This window comes from Silene latifolia, chromosome X (genome assembly GCF_048544455.1).
Source record: "Silene latifolia isolate original U9 population chromosome X, ASM4854445v1, whole genome shotgun sequence".
Taxonomy (NCBI): domain Eukaryota; kingdom Viridiplantae; phylum Streptophyta; class Magnoliopsida; order Caryophyllales; family Caryophyllaceae; genus Silene; species Silene latifolia.
The window spans coordinates 107983081-108001896 of NC_133537.1; the positions used below are offsets into that span (position 1 = coordinate 107983081).

The following is an 18816-nucleotide window of genomic DNA, read 5'->3' on the forward strand; positions in this document are numbered from 1 at the left end:
TAGATTAGTTGCGTCTTATTTAATTTAATTGCTATATTTGACGAATCGAGTGCACGCGACTAGTTGAATGCTTAGGAGTAGACCGACCCGACAGATCGAAAGATGGGGAGGGAAATAGACTACTTAATTAAGACGACTAAATTAATAAGACCGAGAGGTAAGTTAATTTAGGCTTTAAGTATCATTAATCAAGAACGAAAGTTAGTATTAGTGAGATTTAGGGACCCGTAGCTTAGGCCGAAAGGTTGCTACCTGTTAAATTGGACCGAGAGGACTTTTTATTTTCCCGTCTAACATGCTTAAAACAGTTTACTTAGAGTTGCCGCCGTCGAAACTACAGTGAACCGACCATCTTAGCATCCTTTTAATATTTGTTTTCATCTGTTTTCATCTACTGCTCATTTATTTGTTTTAAGTTTAATTTTAATTTGATTGCCTTTAGTTATAGAACTGTTCAAATCAAACCCCCCTCACAACTGTTACCTTAGACTAAAATTAGACAACTATTAATTGCATCGCCTCTCTGTGGTTCGACCCTGACTGCCACTAGCTATAGTAGTAGTTTGGATTATAAATTTATCTTTGATACTCCACGCCGGTATCAAATTTTTGCGCCGTTGTCGGGGAGGCAATTGTTTAATTTTTAGTTGTTTTTATTTTAGTCTTTTTCTTGGTTTAAGGGACATCTGTTCCTTAAACTATTCTCATATTCTACTTGTAGTTTCCTCTTATGCGCAGGTCACAGGGTGGTGAATTACGACCGTTAGATCCTGAGATCGAAAGGACTTTGCGTGAGTTGAGACGATCATCTAGAGTATTGCCGACGGAGGAGGAAGAGCGAGTACTCTGTCCGATTACTACGAACGAGTTATTTGAGGAGGATCCACCTTCGTCTCCTATTTCTACCTCTTCAGCTGAGACCGTTACATCTCCAGATATGGCTGAAGAAGCAAGTATAGCCAGTCACTCCAAGCCAAAAGCTGAGAATCTCTATAAGGGATTCGCGTTGCCAGCCGGGACGGAAAGAAAATTTGAAGCAAAACCGTCCTACATCAACTTGGTTGAGAGAAACCAATTTGGGGGAGCTGCGAATGAAGATGCAACTAAACATATGAAGATATTCATTGACTACTGTTGTTCCATACCCCCACCAGCAGGTGTGACCCAGGACCAGATAAAGGAGACGATGTTCATATTCTCGCTCCGTGATGCCACTAGGGAGTGGTACCGAGATCTGGATCAAGCTGCCAATAGGATTACCGATTGGAATTCACTGGCCCTAGCATTTTATAAGAAATATTTCTCTACATCGAAGACCAATGCGATTAGAGCTCAGATCACAAGCTTTAAACAGGGTCCTGATGAAGATTTTCATGAGGCATGGGTCCGTTTCAAGAAACTGGTGCGATCTATTCCTCACCATGGGTTTGAGAAATGGTTTCTGTGCAACCATTTCTATAATGGTCTTTATGATGATCAGAGAGCTGTCCTAGATACTGCAGCTAATGGGAGATTTCAAGAAAATAGTGGTGAGACAAAGGGGTGGAAAATCATCGATGACCTGGCCACCCATAAAGCTGAGCATGAGAATTCTAGAGGAAATCAGAGAAGATCAGCTGAATCTCCTGCTGTAGCTGCAATAGAGGCCCTTACTGCGAGATTTGACAAGCTAGATTTTGGGGGATCCCAAAAAGATGGGATATATAAAGTTAATGTTGTTTCAGACGGTCCCTTTACATGCAAAAGATGTGGAGGAGAGGGACATGTTTCGGAGTTTTGTACTAGTTCGAATGAAACATGTGCTGCCTTTCAACACTTTAGGCAGACTGGTACTTATCCCAACCCCTCTAATGTCCACCCCAATTTGAGGTGGACTAACCAGAATGTCCTTAATCCGGGTCCACACACGGCAAAGAAGCAAAGAAGCAAAGCTATGTGCCCCCTCATAAGCAAAGCAATATCAAAAGCCCCCTATGTGCCTCAAAAAGACAATTTCAAGGTTCTGATATTTCGGAATTGAAAAACATGGTTCAGAATTTGTCGGGTTTGCTGCAAAAAGAGTCTCTAGCTAGAGAGACTTCTACAAAAATGTTGGAGAGTCAAATTGCCCAATTGGCAAGCAAAAGTGCAACTAGAGCTCCGGGGCATTTACCGTCGCAGCCGGATCAAAAAGAGACTCTAAATGCGATTACTTTGAGGAGTGGGTATGCCCTTGATGGGCCCGCTATGGTCGAAGATGTTACTGGAAAAGATGAGGCGGAACCAAGTAAGAAAAATGCTGGAATGAACAGTAGCAAGAAAAAGACGATCAACAGGTACATCAGTCGATCGACTGACATACCTGGTCGATCGACCAGCTCGGGTAATGTGAAGCAAGTCTGCGAAGCCAATCGATCGACTGACATACATGGTCGATCGACTGAAGATGCGTCTGATCGTGAACCTTTTCGTCCTCCAATGCCAGATAACTTGAGGGACTACTTATTTCGGGGTACGACGACTCCGAAATTATCGAGGCAAGATCCAAATGCTGATAGATCAGTTCCGGTTCCAAAGTATGACCCTACGATGGTTAATGGTTTATTCCTGAGACGGTCTGAAGAAGGTTCGAGCTACAACAAGGACAAAGTAGTGGATTTTCAGCCTAAGTCCACTGATGCCGGTATGAGAGACCTAGAGGAGAGGGCTAAGTTGCTTCTTACAGCCCCGTACCCAGAGAGATTGGTGCCGACAAAGGAACAGGTATCGTTTAACAAGTTTGAAAATGTTATTCGTAGTTTAAATGTGCAAGTTTCTTTCTTAGAATTAGTTAATCAAGTGCCTGCTTACATGAAATTTATGAAGCAACTGTTGTCTAAAAAGAAGTCACTTGATACTGTGCAATCTATCGCACTAACTGAGGAGTCGTGTTCCTATTTGACTCACACTGGACCTCATAAGTTAGAAGACCCAAGTAGTTTTTCAGTCTCATGTAATATTGGCACCTTTTCTATCGAGAAGGCCTTGTGTGACCTAGGGGCCAGTATTAGTGTTATGCCTTTGAGTCTTGCTAAGAAATTAAAATTGACTAAGTTTGCAATCACAAACATGACAGTACAGATGGTTGATCGTTCTGCAGTCCAACCCATAGGAGTCTTAGAGGATATTCCTGTGCAAATAGGAAAGTTCTTTTTCCCAGTTGACTTCGTTGTGCTAGATATACCCGAGGATGCTCACATCCCTATCATTTTGGGTAGGCCATTTCTGCACACTGCTGGTGCAATTATAGATGTTGGCTCAGGGACATTGACCTTTAAGATGGGGAAACAGTCCATTGTTTTTGCCCAGACCTATAAGAAGAAGGCTGTTATGTACCCAGTAACTTCCAATGTAGCTAAATCTTATGTTGTGTTGCCTGATATGCCTGCCCCTATGCCTATTTCTGCGCTCCTACCACCTCTGCCCCAGTTTGGGAGCAAATTGGAGGAAGAGCCTTCTGTTTTGACTGTTGCAGGGGCTGGTTTGGGGAAGTTGGAGCCGCGTGTTGCTCCAGTTGTGAAGGAGCCAATCGTTCAAAGAGGCTGTCTAGGATGTCTTAGCTATGGCACAGATGAGGAGCCAGTCAAGGTGACGGAGTCCGATTTGGATTTTGACGAGCCAGACGAGGTCATTGATTGGGAAGATGCTAGAGATATTGATCCGTTGAGTTCAGCAGATATCGGAGTTGTTAGGAGCCCCGCTGAGGAGATGAGCACTGTAGAGGCTACTTCTTGTAGCCAGAAGCCGAGCAAGTGGGCCATTATGTGGCCATTCTTGATCAACTATTAGTTGATTAAGACTTTTTGAAAACATTTTATTGCTTTTGTTAGACTTTTTATTGCTTTGGTGTGCGCGAGACTTCGCTTTAATAAGTTTGCTTAGGATTTAAAGACTTTAGACTATTACTTTGGGTTTTGCGCAATTTTGGGCGCGTTATTATGTGTATTTGCAGGTCCATAGACCATATTAGCTCAAGTTATTGAGCTAATTCGAAGAAATCAGAAACTTACAGCAGGTATCACAGTCGATCGACTGGCTTGTTTGGTCGATCGACTGTGCCGCGACTCCAGGGGCTTCTGTTCCTGTCGCCCTGGTCGATCGACTGGATGGTGCGGTCGATCGACCGCCTTCGCTGTTGTACCTGTTCACGACCATTCCCCTGCTGTGTTTGGTCGATTTGCGGAGTTGAGGGAGTCTTTTCTCCACTTTATTCTCCGATTCATTTCTGTTTTCTTCTGTTTTTTTTATTTTGCACATAATTTTGCGTTTCGTAAATTGCTTTCTCGGAATTACGCGTGGTACTTTCGTCTCTTTTTAGGTACCTATGGTAGCACTGCTGGCTACCAAAACCTCCTAGCTCACGCTGGTTTGGGGAGGTTTCCTGCTGCGCTTAAAGTCTTGTGAGTTTCCGAGTCCTTCTTTTATGTCAATTTTAGTTATAATTCCGCAAAATCCCAATTTCCTTTACTTATCTTTCTCATATGATTTTGCACAATGGGGACATTGTGTGATTTGGTTTGGGGACGGGTTTTGCGTTGCATTCATTCTGTTTTGCATTCACGTTTTCATTTTGTCTTGCATTGTTGTTTATTTTCCTCTTATATACAGAAAATCAAAAAAATTGAAAAATTTCAAAAATTCAAAAATAATGCACGTTTATTTTAGCATATAGGTTGAGTCGGAACGGTAGTATTTCAATGATGACATTGCATTTGCATTTGTTTATGCCTAAGCCGTGCTTAATTGACATGTTATTAGTAGAATCACATATGCATAGTCTACGAGTTTTCGTTAATTATTCGCTGAATCTTTAAACTTGACTTAGATTTCTGGCAAACTACATTATATTCTGAGTTTTAGAGCCTTATAACTGGTGACATTCATGACCAGTTCATTTAGGAATGTGAGTAGTTACTCCTTATGAGACATGTGTTATTTCAATATGCATAAATATGAACTTTATCTGCTTAATACCTGTATGCATTCGGTCTGTGGTTTGTTGATACATGTGGAAGAGGTTCCCCTTTATTCATTTTACCCATAAGCCCCACAAAAGCCAAATTTGCCTTTTTTTGTCCCATAAGCTACATTTCATATTTAGCCTACCCTTGCTGAGCTAGTATTGGAATTCGTTCGGGAATATTTTATTGCATTTTGGTTTTTATGTCTCGTGTTGAGAATATGTTGCTGAAATGTTGAAGGGAAAGAAAGAAAGAAAAAAAAAAGAAAAAAAATGATTCGAAAAAAAAAGAGGTCAGTCGGTCGACCGTCCCACTTGGTCGATCGACTGCTTGCTGCAGTAGCGAAAGAAATGATTAAAAAAAATCACATGATTGAATCTTCATTAGTTGGCGATTTTATATTCCCATGTTGCGATTAATATCATTTGAGGAATTAAGTTTGTATGGAGGATGTGAGATTAGTGCTAATCATTAGCACCGGTTTTATTGTTGAATCTTGAGTAAGAAAGTTGGATGTTGTTATAATTTGGTGTTTAGTAAGTTCTTAGCTTGGCTTTAACTCCTCTATTCCAAATTCATTTTAGCCCCTTCTTACCCATACCTCACATATCCAAATTTACCTCGGCATGTGTCATGGTCATTTAATGGTTGGAATGCATATGTACGGTTGTAGAGATCATTTTCATATTAAACTGCAAACATGTTCCTATAGGTTGTAGTTAGGTGAGAGTCATTACAAAATTACTTCTTTCTATCTTTTACGTATATTCACCTGTGCTTATGTGTGATAAGAGCGACCCGTGAGAGTCCATAATGATAAGTCTCTATAGTTGACGGTTCAGCAGTTTTTAACGACTACATAACTCGTTTGCATGATTCATGTTGCTAATTGATTGTTAGTTGTTGCATTAAACTGGTTTAGGCTTTATAGTTGCATTTCGCTCTGAGATTGAACTCGTTCCACTAGGTTTTAAGATCGAGTCTAGTTCTTGCTTGGGGACAAGCAAGGGTTTGGTTTGGGGAAGTTTGATGCGTGTCTAAAATATGATGTTTTACACCCTCTTTTACACGCATTTCAGAGCTCAATTAGGTAGTTTATGCTACTATTTCCCCTATTTCCGTCTACTTTCGTGTTTTTGTGTAATATTGCAGAAATGTGAAGAATTCAGCGGAAATCGAGCCGAATCCGTCCCTAAGTGCTTGGCATAGGATTTGACATGAAGATTTGAATCGGGAAGCGAACTTGGTGCGCGTATCAAGGCCTGAAAGATAGATTTACGAGAGTTTCAGAAGCGGATTACCAGCAACAGTGGTCTATAGACTGACCTACGCGGTCTATAGACTGTCAGAATGCTGAACAGAAGTCTGCAGGAAAGAGGAGCAGTCGATCGACTGATGCCTTGGTTCGATCGACCAGAGCATGATTATCAGAAGCTTCTGTACAACGCATCTTAGTCGATCGACTGGTCTTAGTGGTCGATCGACCGCTATTTTAATCTGACGCAAATTAAAAGGACGAGAAGTTAGAAGCCCAATTGTAATGCATATCATAAACTCCAAGCCGGGAATGCGAACAGAACGGGTAGGATCCAAGGAGGATACTCCAGTGACAGATTTAAGATGCCACCATGGTACGATCCATCTGATTAAGGGGCCATCTTCACTCTTCAATTTATTCTCCCAGTAATTGCAAACTCGAGTGAAGTCCACCATGTAAAGTCTGGTCCTCATTGCAATTGAGCGAGCATGATAAGCAGGAACATTAACTAGGGGCTCGATCAATAAAAGACGCTCCATAAGCCAGACCTACCAAAAGCAGGTATTAAAAAAAAAGAAAAAAAGAAAAAAAAAACGAATAAAGAAAAAAAAACGAGAAAAAAAAACGAAAAAAAAAACGAGAAAAAAAGAAAAAAAAAAAAGAAAAGAGTTTTTTTACCTGCAATATAATGGGACTTCCCAAATAAGGTAGGTTGCGATTGGCTTTCCTGTTGTCTAAGCCCAATAGGATCTCTCCTAAACACAGACAAGCTGGGCTCCTGCGCAGCTCCATTTTCTCAATCACGCTCAAGAGACGAGGGTAGCCTCTCATGTCCTCATCAACATGCCCTTGAAGGACATACACATGTAATAGGCAAAATTCGAATGCCCTTCGCCTCGCAACATAAGAGACAGTGGGATCAGCCCTATTGATAAATCGATCGATGAAATCCAACATTCGCACTCCTTTAGAAGTCACAAGACGGTCAACATCAACTCTGGACAATCCAAGCAAGTCTCTAAACTTGTTCTTATACCCTTGAGAAGTGGAGGGAATAGCAGGCAAATGTTCCGGGTCCCAACCACCAATCGCAGCAATCTCCTCGGAAAATGGGCAAATGTCGCCTCCAGGGAAGGCAAATACATGATAATTCGGGTTCCAATAGTCAAGACAAGCATCTAGGAATGGTTTGACTACCTTGATCAACTTCAAGCTCAAAAGCGATCCAAAATTATAAGCACCCATGTCGTGTTTCTCCACATTGGAGAACTCATTTGTCCATTCTTTTAGACGAATCTCAAGAGTATTTATGATGTATGCTTATTTTGGGAGATTTGTGTAATAAGACGAAGAAAGACGGAATAATTATGTGAATAAAACCTCCCTCGACGTCTCTATTTATACAAAAAGCTGTTTCCTAAAATCCGTCAGGACGGACGCACTGGGGAACAGGCGCAGCAGGTGCTGCGCCTCTTCGAAGGGAAGCAGCTCCTGCTGCGCCTCTTCCTTAGCCTTCTTTCTGTGATTTTCGGCGTTGGATCTTTCCTAAATTCCTCAACGAATAATTTCCTATTCATACGGGTTATTATTTTGGTAATTACGACAAGTTACCATATTTCGTGTTTCCTAAATTCGCAGGCACGCATTTCGAGACGATATCGACATTTTCGTTATTTTAGCACACTTATACATTTCTTTTTAATTTTCTTTTTTGGGGAATCATTTCACTCTCCTTCCGCATCACATTTCAAACTTATATGTTTTTATTTTTTCTTTTTTTTAGGGGGTAACTGATGCGTGTCTAAAATATGATGTTTTACACCCTCTTTTACACGCATTTCAGAGCGCAATTAGGTAGTTTATGCTACTATTTCCCCTATTTCCGTCTACTTTCGTGTTTTTGTGTAATATTTCAGAAATGTGAAGAATTCAGCGGAAATCGAGCCGAATCCGTCCCTAAGTGCTTGGCATAGGATTTGACATGAAGATTTGACTCGGGAAGCGAACTTGGTGCGCGTATCAAGGCCTGAAAGATAGATTTGCGAGAGTTTCAGAAGCGGATTATCAGCTACATAGGTCTATAGACTAACCTACGTGGTCTATAGACTGTCAGAATGCTGAACAGAAGTCTGCAGGAAACAGGAGCAGTCGATCGACTGATGCCTTGGGTCGATCGACCAGAGCAAGATTATCAGAAGCTTCTGTACAGCGCATCTTAGTCGATCGACTGGTCTTAGTAGTCAATCGACCGCTAGTTTAATCTGACACAAATTAAAAGGACGAGAAGTTAGAAGCCCAATTGTAATTAGGTTTTAAGAATAAGAATCACGCTATATTCCTATATAACGTGAACCCTATCTTTCAGAACAGGCACCGGGTGATTCTAGGGAATTAATTAGGGTTCAATACACAGAGAAGTTGAACTTTTGATTATTTCATTAGTTTAGATTAATTTTCCGTCAATAAAGTTTTCTTTTGCATTGGGTTTGATCCTTTCTCTTCAATTCTTCTTTACGGTATTCTCTGTTCCTTTGTTCAATTTCGTTGCTTTAATTCTTCCGTAGTTTAGAATTGCTAGTTTAGATTTCCCAAAGCCAAATTATCGTTTCATGTTAGTTAATTATTTAGTTAATTCAATTGCTTTATTTGTTAATTTTATTGTTGTTATTATCACCATCATGAGTAGCTAAATCCTTTGTGTTAAGATGTAGGGGATCTGTAGGTTAGACGGTTTCGACTTAGGCGACCTGTTATCGGGCTCAGTCGATCGGCCGCCCACATGGTCGATCGACCGCCACGTGTTAGATTAGTTGCATCTTATTTAATTTAATTGCTATATTTGACGAATCGAGTGCACGCGACTAGTTGAATGCTTAGGAGTAGACCGACCCGACAGATCGAAAGATGGGGAGCGAAATAGACTACTTAATTAAGACGACTAAATTAATAAGATCGAGAGGTAAGTTAATTTAGGCTTTAAGTATCATTAATCAAGAACGAAAGTTAGTATTAGTGAGATTTAGGGACCCGTAGCTTAGGCCGAAAGGTTGCTACCTGTTAAATTGGACCGAGAGGACTTTTTATTTTCCTGTCTAACATGCTTAAAACAGTTTACTTAGAGTTGCCGCCGTTGAAACTACAGTGAACCGACCATCTTAGCATCCTTTTAATATTTGTTTTCATCTGTTTTCATCTACTACTCATTTATTTGTTTTAAGTTTAATTTTAATTTGATTGCCTTTAGTTATAGAACTGTTCAAATCAAACCCCCCTCACAACTGTTACCTTAGACTAAAATTAGACAACTATTAATTGCATCGCCTCTCTGTGGTTCGACCCTGACTGCCACTAGCTATAATAGTAGTTTGGATTATAAATTTATCTTTGATACTCCACGACGGTATCAGTAACCCTCCCTACCGTCCGGTCATTTCCGACCAAATTTTTGCATTTTCATTTCCGGTCCAATTTTTTGCATTTCAAATTTTTGCATTTTCATTTCCGGTCCAGTTTTCGCATTTTCAAGTCATTGTTTCGCGCTAATTTAGGCTATATATACAAATACATGTTCTATGTGATTTCTGTGTAAATTTCGGCAGCATGACGGCGTAAATTGTCGTCTACCAAACTTGTTCAATGCTAACCTGCAGGTACAAACAAAGCACCCCAGCAGCAAAGGTATTCAGGCCATCATATATACAACCAAAAGGGATATGTACACCAAACTGGGGGCTCGAGCCCCAAAACAAGATCCAAATGTCCAAAGGCGGGTCCTAAAACGTATAAATGTACAAAATACAACCAAAAAACAAGAAGCAACACGGAAGCTACTGCAGGTCGCCGTCCAGCTCAGCAACTCTCGCCTCGAGAGCAGCAACCTCGGCGTCGCGGACCTCGAGCTCCCTCAGCAGGCGAGATGTCTCCTCTCGGGACTGGGCAAGCTCTCGCTCCAGCTCACGCTCCCTCTGCAAACAACAAAACTGGCTCATGTCAATCACTCCAAACATAAAGGAAGAGTAGAAAATTCGAAAATGAAGTAAACGGAAGGTTCATACCTGACGTCCTCGGCCACCAGCAAGTGCCTCAATGGCAATAGCCCATAGCCGGTTGGCTACCCTCCACAAAGCCACGAACCAGGATGGCGCAACCTGCATTTTAAAAAGAAAATTTTTAGCGATTGGACAAACTCGAATAAATATGTTCTTACACAAAACTATACGAGTTAGAAGACTCACCCTCCGAATCAGATGCTGCCACTCGTCCAAGCCAGCATCTCTCACCGCCACGTCAAAGTCACGTAGCTTGGAAATCGTCGTCATCCCCGTCGTGTCGGTGTACTCAAGGGTCTCGGGGTACTCTGGGGGCTCGATGCCCGCCGCCTCGACCTCCTGCAAAGTCAAATGATTTCCGTTAGCCGATGATCTTTCATCGTATCCCCAAACAATTAGAAATGAAAGAGGATAAAGCACTTACCACAACCGGCCAGTACGCCAACCTCCCGTAGAGGAACGCTGAGTAGTCCTCACTAGGAAGAAGGAGGACGTCGCCACCGACGCCAGCCAAGTCAGCCTCCCTCTCAGCCTCAGAAGGCTCCCTAAACATCGTCCGAGGAATATCGATGGGAATCGTCAAGACGTCCTGAGAGCACTGACGAGCCAAGCGCTCACCCAAGTACCACACAGGACCCATCGACGTCCTCAGCAGCAGCCGGCTCGAGCTCCTAGGTCGAAGGACTTCAGCCACGAAAGGAGGAGCGCCAGGGTACTCCTCCCAAGGCCTGGGCACCCACTAGAAGAAGCAAACGAAGGGTCATTCTTATGATCAGTGCTAAAAGTCAGAGAAAGTAAGATAGGCAAATGTAAGGTGAAACACTCACGCCGTCCAGCTGAAGAGCGTTCACCTCTCGCCGATAGACGTCGTGGAAGGAACGCCGACTCCTCGTGCGGCACATCACCCATTCCCTTACAACGGGATAGGCTTTCTCCACCGGCTCCGTCCTCTTGGGCGCGAGGCCCGAAAAGTAGGAGTACACCCACGCCTGTAAATCGAGATAATCAACAACGATCTTTCGTGATTTGATAAGAAAAGAAAATGATCTTTCATGAAAACAAGTGAAGGTTCATACCTCCAACAGCAGTCCAGAGCCGACAGCAGCAGGAGAAGTCCCCTTCTCCATCAACTCCGGATGAACCATGGTCATCATAAAGCGGATGAGGACCGCAAAACCAGGAGTAACCCAGTCCCAACGGCTTAGGTCGCTCAGGTCAGAAAGAATGGGAAGAAGCTTCGTCGAAAGCCTCTCTCCCTTCTCTCCGAGGTAGATCGAAGACAAGAACCACCAGAGCCACAAACGGACTCTCTGCTCTGCAGTGTAGGGAGGAGGAGCCGTCTCCCTCCACTCGATCACCACTGATGTCGGGGTCTTCCCCGCGAAGTAGTCCTGCACGTAAGAACTAGGCACCAAGCCAGGTACCGCAGCCACCTTCGGCGCCAAGTTCCAGCCGATCAGCCTCCTAGCCTCAGCCGAGTCAACCCTCATGGCTGTCTCCGGCCACTCCACCACCTCAGTCCCACACGGCAGACCAGAAATCATGCCGTAGTCCTCCAACGTGACCCCCACCTCACCAAAAGGGGTGTGAAACGTGGAGGTCGTGTCCCAAAACCGGTCCAAGAAAGCTCGGACGAGACTGAGGTTAGCCCGAAGCTTCCTCCTCGCAATATCCCTCCAAGCCTGCACCAAGGCGCCGAACGCTCCCCGCTCGATCATGGCTCGCTCCTCAGCCGACAACCTCTCGTAGCACCCCATCGTCGTCGTGTAGCCCGAGAATGACCTGATGTTCCCGACCTCCTATGTTGATTTGAAACAAAAGCTATCTTTAGCTCAGATGAAGAAGAAAAGGAATGGCAAACAGAAATGGAAGAAGATGAATGAAAAGTGATGAATTCATTTTACCAAGCTCTTCACCGTCATGTAGGACAGATGACCCTCCGCAACCCAAAGTAAGTGCCTACTGTCCCAGGTCTCAGCCCACGCAGGTGCTCCCCTCAGCTGGCGACCACCCCGTCCTCAGCAGCCATCACCGCAGCGGTGAAAGCCTCCTCCAACGCCTCCTCAAGCACCTGAGAAGGGTCAATAGCAGTGTCCACGTCCATGGGATCTCTCCCAGATGTAGAAGCCTCGTCACCTGTAAAATTAAAGTAAATTTAGGCCGCGTCAAGTGACGACAAGCCTTGATTAGGGGATTTTCGAGTTTTCGGAGCCCTGAAATCGCTCTTTTTCTCGCCATCTTTGGCAATTTTCCCACAAACCCGTCCGCTCATGTGATAATTTGGGTCAAGTCAAGCCTAATTTGAAGCCTAGTCATGGGTTCGAGTCGTAATTTCGACAGCATTTCGTTATAACGACGATTATGCCTAGAAAGTGCCCTGAAAAAGCCGTCACAAACCAAAATTCCGAGATGGTAGAAAGTTTACCCATTATACAAGGATTCCAAATATCGAGTTTCGTCACAAATGGGCAATCCTAAGGCTATTTTCGAAGCGATTTACGGTTTAGATGTGAAACCGTCTCAATTTCACTCAAATGCTCAAAACTCAACGAAAATTCGAAACAAATACATGGTTATGATCCTAATACTACCAATTGGCCATTTACAAAGTCAATTTTGCAAGGCAAAAGTCGTTTGGGGGAAAAGCCCCAAATTTTCGACTAATTAGGGTCGAAAACCCTAATTTTGTCGATCCCATTTGATCAAATACGGAGGATAAATGCAAGATTAGTACACATACCTCGATTAGTCATGGCAAATGCAAGCTTTTGGATCAAATTTTGACGGAAATGGTAGGAATTTGAGAGAGAAATTGAGAGTTTATGTTTCGAACAAATGAGAAAAACCCTCTGTTTCATCGGGTTTTTTATGCAGGAAAGACACGTCCAGGAATAGACGCAGCAGGTGCTGCGCCTCTTCCAAGGGACGCAGCTCTTGCTGCGCCTCTTTCTCAGCCTCCCTTCATACGAATTTTAAAAAATTCGTTATGAGTTCGTTATTTTGTGGGCCCATCTTTGGTGCGCCTCTTCCTTGATGCCATATCACATATTCGGTCCGTTTGACGTATATTCTTCGCACGGATCCACACCTTCCAAGCCAACAGCAAACTATCGCCTTATTTTTTATCCAAGACCTAGCTTGTCACAACGAGCGTTCCTTCTTTAACAGGTGTTTCGACACACCTTTATTCTGTTCCCCCAGCGGGGGTACACGGATAGACATTTCCTCTCGAGACATGGAGATCAGTTCCCGATCATGTTCCCCCAGCGAGAGTACACGGATAGACATTCCCTCTCGAGACATGGAGATCAGTTCCCGATTATGTTCCCCCAGCGAGAGTTCACGATCGACAGTCATTCCCTCTCGAGACATGGAGATCAACATCGACCCCAAGCTCTTCCGAAGTTTGTTTGAAGCCGACCACAAGCAGATTCCTCCCAGCAGGTCCAGACTGCGTCCTGCTGTCTTCTCCCAATATCGCGTTTTTGTTTCCCCTGGAGTTTCAAGGAATTTCAGGTATGGTCTCTTCTTATGGATGGCGAGCTTCCTTACGTAGTCTAATGGACTTTAAACGACCCTCCCCGATAGTCGACAGACTCTAAAATATTCCCGACGACATGACCTTGGCTCAGACCCCTTGAGCCGCCTCGCGTCGCCATAATCGTCAGGTTGTAATCTTCGATTGACCTGATGGCTATACTTTGACTTTCGCCTTATCCAAGCCTCAGTCAAAGTGGGGGCTCTGTAGATACCTCATTTCTGCACCTCCCGCAAACCACCCGGTGATGATTGGGCCGTATGTTTGGTACGCGGAACGATTTGTGACAGTTCGTAAGTTTATCGTCAAGTGATCGCTCAAACACTTGTGTCTACCTCTTAATTGTCATCTACGTGCCGATACGGTCGTTTTGGCAGTAATTAGAGTACATTTGGAGTCCGGGTCATAAAACCGACTTCATTTTCTAAAACCGAGTCAGAATGTTCTGGAATGTTCCGGATATTTCTATTCCATATTTACAATCTTTTAATCTTTGGCAAATAATTTCCCGTAATCCCTATTTTATTATAATCCCTATTTTATTATTGTTCTTAGGGTGTATAATCCCTATTTTATTATTGTTCTTTACTTTTGTAATCAATATTGTAAGATTTATGTCGAAAGTATTTCTAAAACCAATTTCTAAAACCGTGTTTAAAACCCCTTTTTACGAGTTACCAGAAGATGACCGTCGAGAAAGGACGCAACAATTGCTGCGCCTCTTCGAAGGGACGCAGCACCTGCTGCGCCTCTTCGTGAGGCTGCCGCAGTTCCTGCTTCCTTTCTTCTTCCTTCGTCTTTTGTCAATCCGTCTCTTTTATTTTCTTTCGTTTATTCTTTGATTCTTTTGATACGATAATTTGAACACAATAACTCAAGCATAATAATCTGACAAATATTATTCATCATCATTAATGTTTAATTCATCATAATTCCCGGCTTAAATTCCAAGTAATTCATATTTGCGGGTTTTCGTCATTAAAATCAAATTCGGTTTTTGGAGGTTCGATTCATCCATATTGAGTCTCTGGAATTCGTCGTTGATATTTTTCACCTTTTTTTCATCGTCACCACCATTAATCTGCCATTAATAACATGTTTAACCTTATTAAACCTTGTAAATAATTCGTTTTAATTAGTTTCATCCATGTTTATCGCTTTCTTGACCCTCAATCACATGTAGATAACCTGCTAATCACTTTCACCAGAGTCAAATAATATAATCAAGCCTTAAAATCACCAACGAACATTAACGACTTGCAATTCCGGCTTCACAGCCAGGACTGAGCCAAGGAACGGACGCAGCAACTGCTGCGCCTCTTCCAAGGGACGCAGCTCTGTTGCACCTGTTCCTGGTTGATTTCTGTCCCTGAACTCCCGTTTTGCTTTGACCTAGTTATTAGCTTACGCATTAATTAACTACTAATCGTATTATCACCTTAATTCCTGTTCTTTAATTTGTTTATTTATTTCTTTCTCAAATTATCCGTTTTAGAAGTATTTTCGACATAAATCATTTAATCCAATGTAATTATTTTATTTTTTTCTTTGTTGTATTTATTATATTTCTTGTATTGTATTGTATGCTTTCACATATAATTGAACTTAAATCTCCAACTTTGACCCAATTGCATGTTAAATTACGTGATAACCGACTTAGTCTAATTCTTCACATGTTAGGATTAATCTATTGGATGTTGCATTGCATGCATATAAATCGACAATATATCGAGTATAGACAATTTCCCTAATCATTAGTAGAGGCCGCTATCGAGGCGGGCGGGATTAGGCGTTCGATCAAAAGAGCTTCCTAATACGTACCCTCACCCCTTACTCCAGATCTCTGTGAACATCCGTGTTCATTGGCATCCACAAGAGTCATTCTAGACATAGAATGCTAAGGGTAACGAGTTCTTGGTGTTCATGTCACTACTTTATGTCTTGACATGGCACGGGGTATTCGAACGGTTTCCAATTTTCCACAATAAATTGGTGGCGACTCCACAAATGCAAACGCTTGTTCTCCCAAGCGCCCCCGTGGGCCCGCGTCCACAAGTATCCACTCATTTCTAGACCTTTGTTCTATATCAGCAGCAACTAAAACATCCCCATCAGACTCAGACTCAACAACACTAGCTTCAGCATGGTGTTCGGCTTGTTTACTTTTACCCCTTATCATCTCTTTCTTGCTTCTTTTTCAGATTAGTACACTCAAGAGATTTCGTGTCCTTTTTTCTTGCAATATCGGCAAAATTTAGAGTTTTTACCTCTTGATTTTGACCTGGCCTTACTCTTACTACTACTACCTCTTTCAAATGTTCTCCCTCTAACAACCAAACCTTCACCCGATTGTTCAGAATTAATTTCAGTATCAAATTTTTCTTTTGTAGGAGGTGTGACTTGACATCTTCAAAGGATAATGTAATATTATTATCGTATAACATAATTTCTTTAAAGTGTTTAAATGAGGGTGGTAATGAGACAATGAGTAGGACAGCTTTATCTTTATCATCGATTTTAACATCAAGGTTCTCCAAATCTATTATTATAGAATTAAACTCATCTAAGTGTGTTTTTACGGGAGTACATTCTGACATGCGGAGAGTGAATAGACGTTCCTTGAGTCGAAGCTTATTTGCTAGACTCTTGGTCATGTATAGAGATTCCAATTTAGTCCACATGCTAGCAGCGGACGTCTCTTTAATGACCTCACGTAAAACTTCACGTGATAAACAAAGTTGAATCACGGACAACGCCTTCTCATCCATTTCATCCCATTGTTCATCTGCCATAGTGGATGGTTTCTTCGATCTACCATCTAAAGCCTTCTTTAAACCATTTTGTATAAGAACAACTCGCATTTGAACTCTCCAAATGGCGAAACTAATTTTACCGTCAAATTTCTCTATGTCAAATTTTGTCGACATTATGGAAAAATCTCAGTTGAAAATAATATGGCTCTGATGCCAATTTGCTGGGGTATAGAGTACGTTAGCGAATAAATTCAATCAAAGATTTAAGAGAAATAATAACAAGACAATAAAAAAAATAACACCAAGATTTTTAGTTGGAAAAACCCTCTTTAAATAGAGATAAAAAACCACCTAAAAATCTTGGTGTTACGTTTAGGTGGGAGTGCACGCCCCGGAAAACGATGAGTGAAGCCCGACAAGTATGGTTGCCTTTGGGAACAAAGTTGAATGGTAAATATAAGAATCGGAAAAATATGGCTCGTGGGACTAAAAGTGGAACTTTGTACACCACTGCAGGGTGTAGTGACATGAGTAGTGTAACTGCGGAAGGGATGAAGAATAAAATTGTTTCAAGAGACTTGTTGCGGGATCCGAAAACTATGCATAGTGGGCGTTACACTAAGCACTGTGGGAGTAAAGTCAGTGGCTTGAAGGCGGAAGGTGGTCCGAGAACGCACAAGGTGAAACTGGCACGCTCAAATGTGTGAGAAAATTCAAGTAGTTCTAATAAGGCAAGAAAGGGTGTTTCGTTTAGGTGGGAGTGCACGCCCCGGAAAACGATGAGTGAAGCCCGACAAGTATGGTTACCTTTGGGAACAAAGTTGAATGGTAAATGGTCAAGGATGGGTAGTACATTGGCTGGGCTCTTGCATTTAGCATGAGCAAAGATATGGTTGCATTAGGTGGAGAATTAAAGTTGGTGTTGCCTCCATAATTGTCGGGAGGTGGGAGATTGTTAGGAATTTATTCCCTCCATTATGGAGATTATGTTTCATAAGAAACATGCGTGAATGCATTTCTAACTCAATGAAACTTGCTTCATTGATCACTAACATAAATGAGAGGAGTTTCAAGCACTTATTTAATTTAGGAGTTATAGCTTATTATTAGCTATAAAAGAAGATGCAAGCTACGTAGTTTTATCATCCTCATTCCTTATTGTATATCAATTGATTGATCAATAAAATTCCTAGTGCGACTATAGTGAGGACGTAGCCAGGTTGGTGAACCTCGTAAATATTGTGTCCTTGTTATTTTTCCGATTCTTATATTTATTATTTTGTGTGTGGTCATACCAAAAATCCCTACAAGCACACATAACTCCAACAGTGAGGTTTTGCTCAGTCGGTAGGATTCGTGCTGATAACGTGTTATAAAATAGAGTGAAGGATAGTAGAGAGGTGTGTATTTCTTATTATCACAAAGAGGTATATTATACATGTATACAAATGGGAGTTATGCAATAGAAAGGTAAAAGGATACCTAGTTAACTCTACGTTTATGAACCTCCATAATATTTGTGACTTATGGACATCCATAACATTATTACACAATAATGTTTTATAACAGAATATTTATAAACTCAAAAATGAATAAACTTTGACTATTAACAAAAATCTAAAAAAAACACATTTTTACATTTAAAAAAAAATAAATTATTTTATCCTTTGAAACATAAGCGAGGAAAAATTATGTTGCAGTAAAAAGTTGGAGAAATTTTAGAATATCATCTGACCTTTTAAATTTTTCGCAGTATTATATAATACTAAAAATTTTTTAGTAAAGATAAAATTGAAATTTATTTCATAAAATTATATGTGATTGAAGGAGGGAGATAAAGTTGGGTATACAAGCAATGAGAGGGACAGAGTGATGCATGTTGAGTTGAGACGGGATAGAGCCATGGAGGGAGATACATGAGTAGAGAAAGGAACTCCATGCAAATGGTTGTGGAATGTGGGCACAATGTTAAGGCTAGGGTTTATAGTTCATAACTTGATTATGAAAAAGCTTGATATTGGGCATAGAACAGTGAATTAAGTCACCATATATTTACGAGTTTATTTTTTTTTATTACAATTTAGCTCAAATTGTAATGAGTCTAAATTGTCTTAATCTTAAGAAGGGTTAAATAAAATAGGCAAGACAAAATTAAAGTTCCTAGATACTAACAAAATAATTGTACTATCTAGCCAAGTGAGGGCAATATTATTTGACATGTTTTATTCTTGAAAAAAAG

At 41.5% G+C, this 18816-nt stretch overlaps 1 non-coding gene across 1 annotated transcript; it reads right to left on the reverse strand.

Annotated features, from left to right (window-relative positions):
• Nucleotides 1-1321: 1321 nt before the first annotated feature.
• Nucleotides 1322-1428, reverse strand: LOC141625731 (small nucleolar RNA R71). Its single transcript, XR_012535496.1, has one exon. It is a non-coding gene; the product is annotated as a small nucleolar RNA R71 (small nucleolar RNA).
• Nucleotides 1429-18816: the final 17388 nt, after the last annotated feature.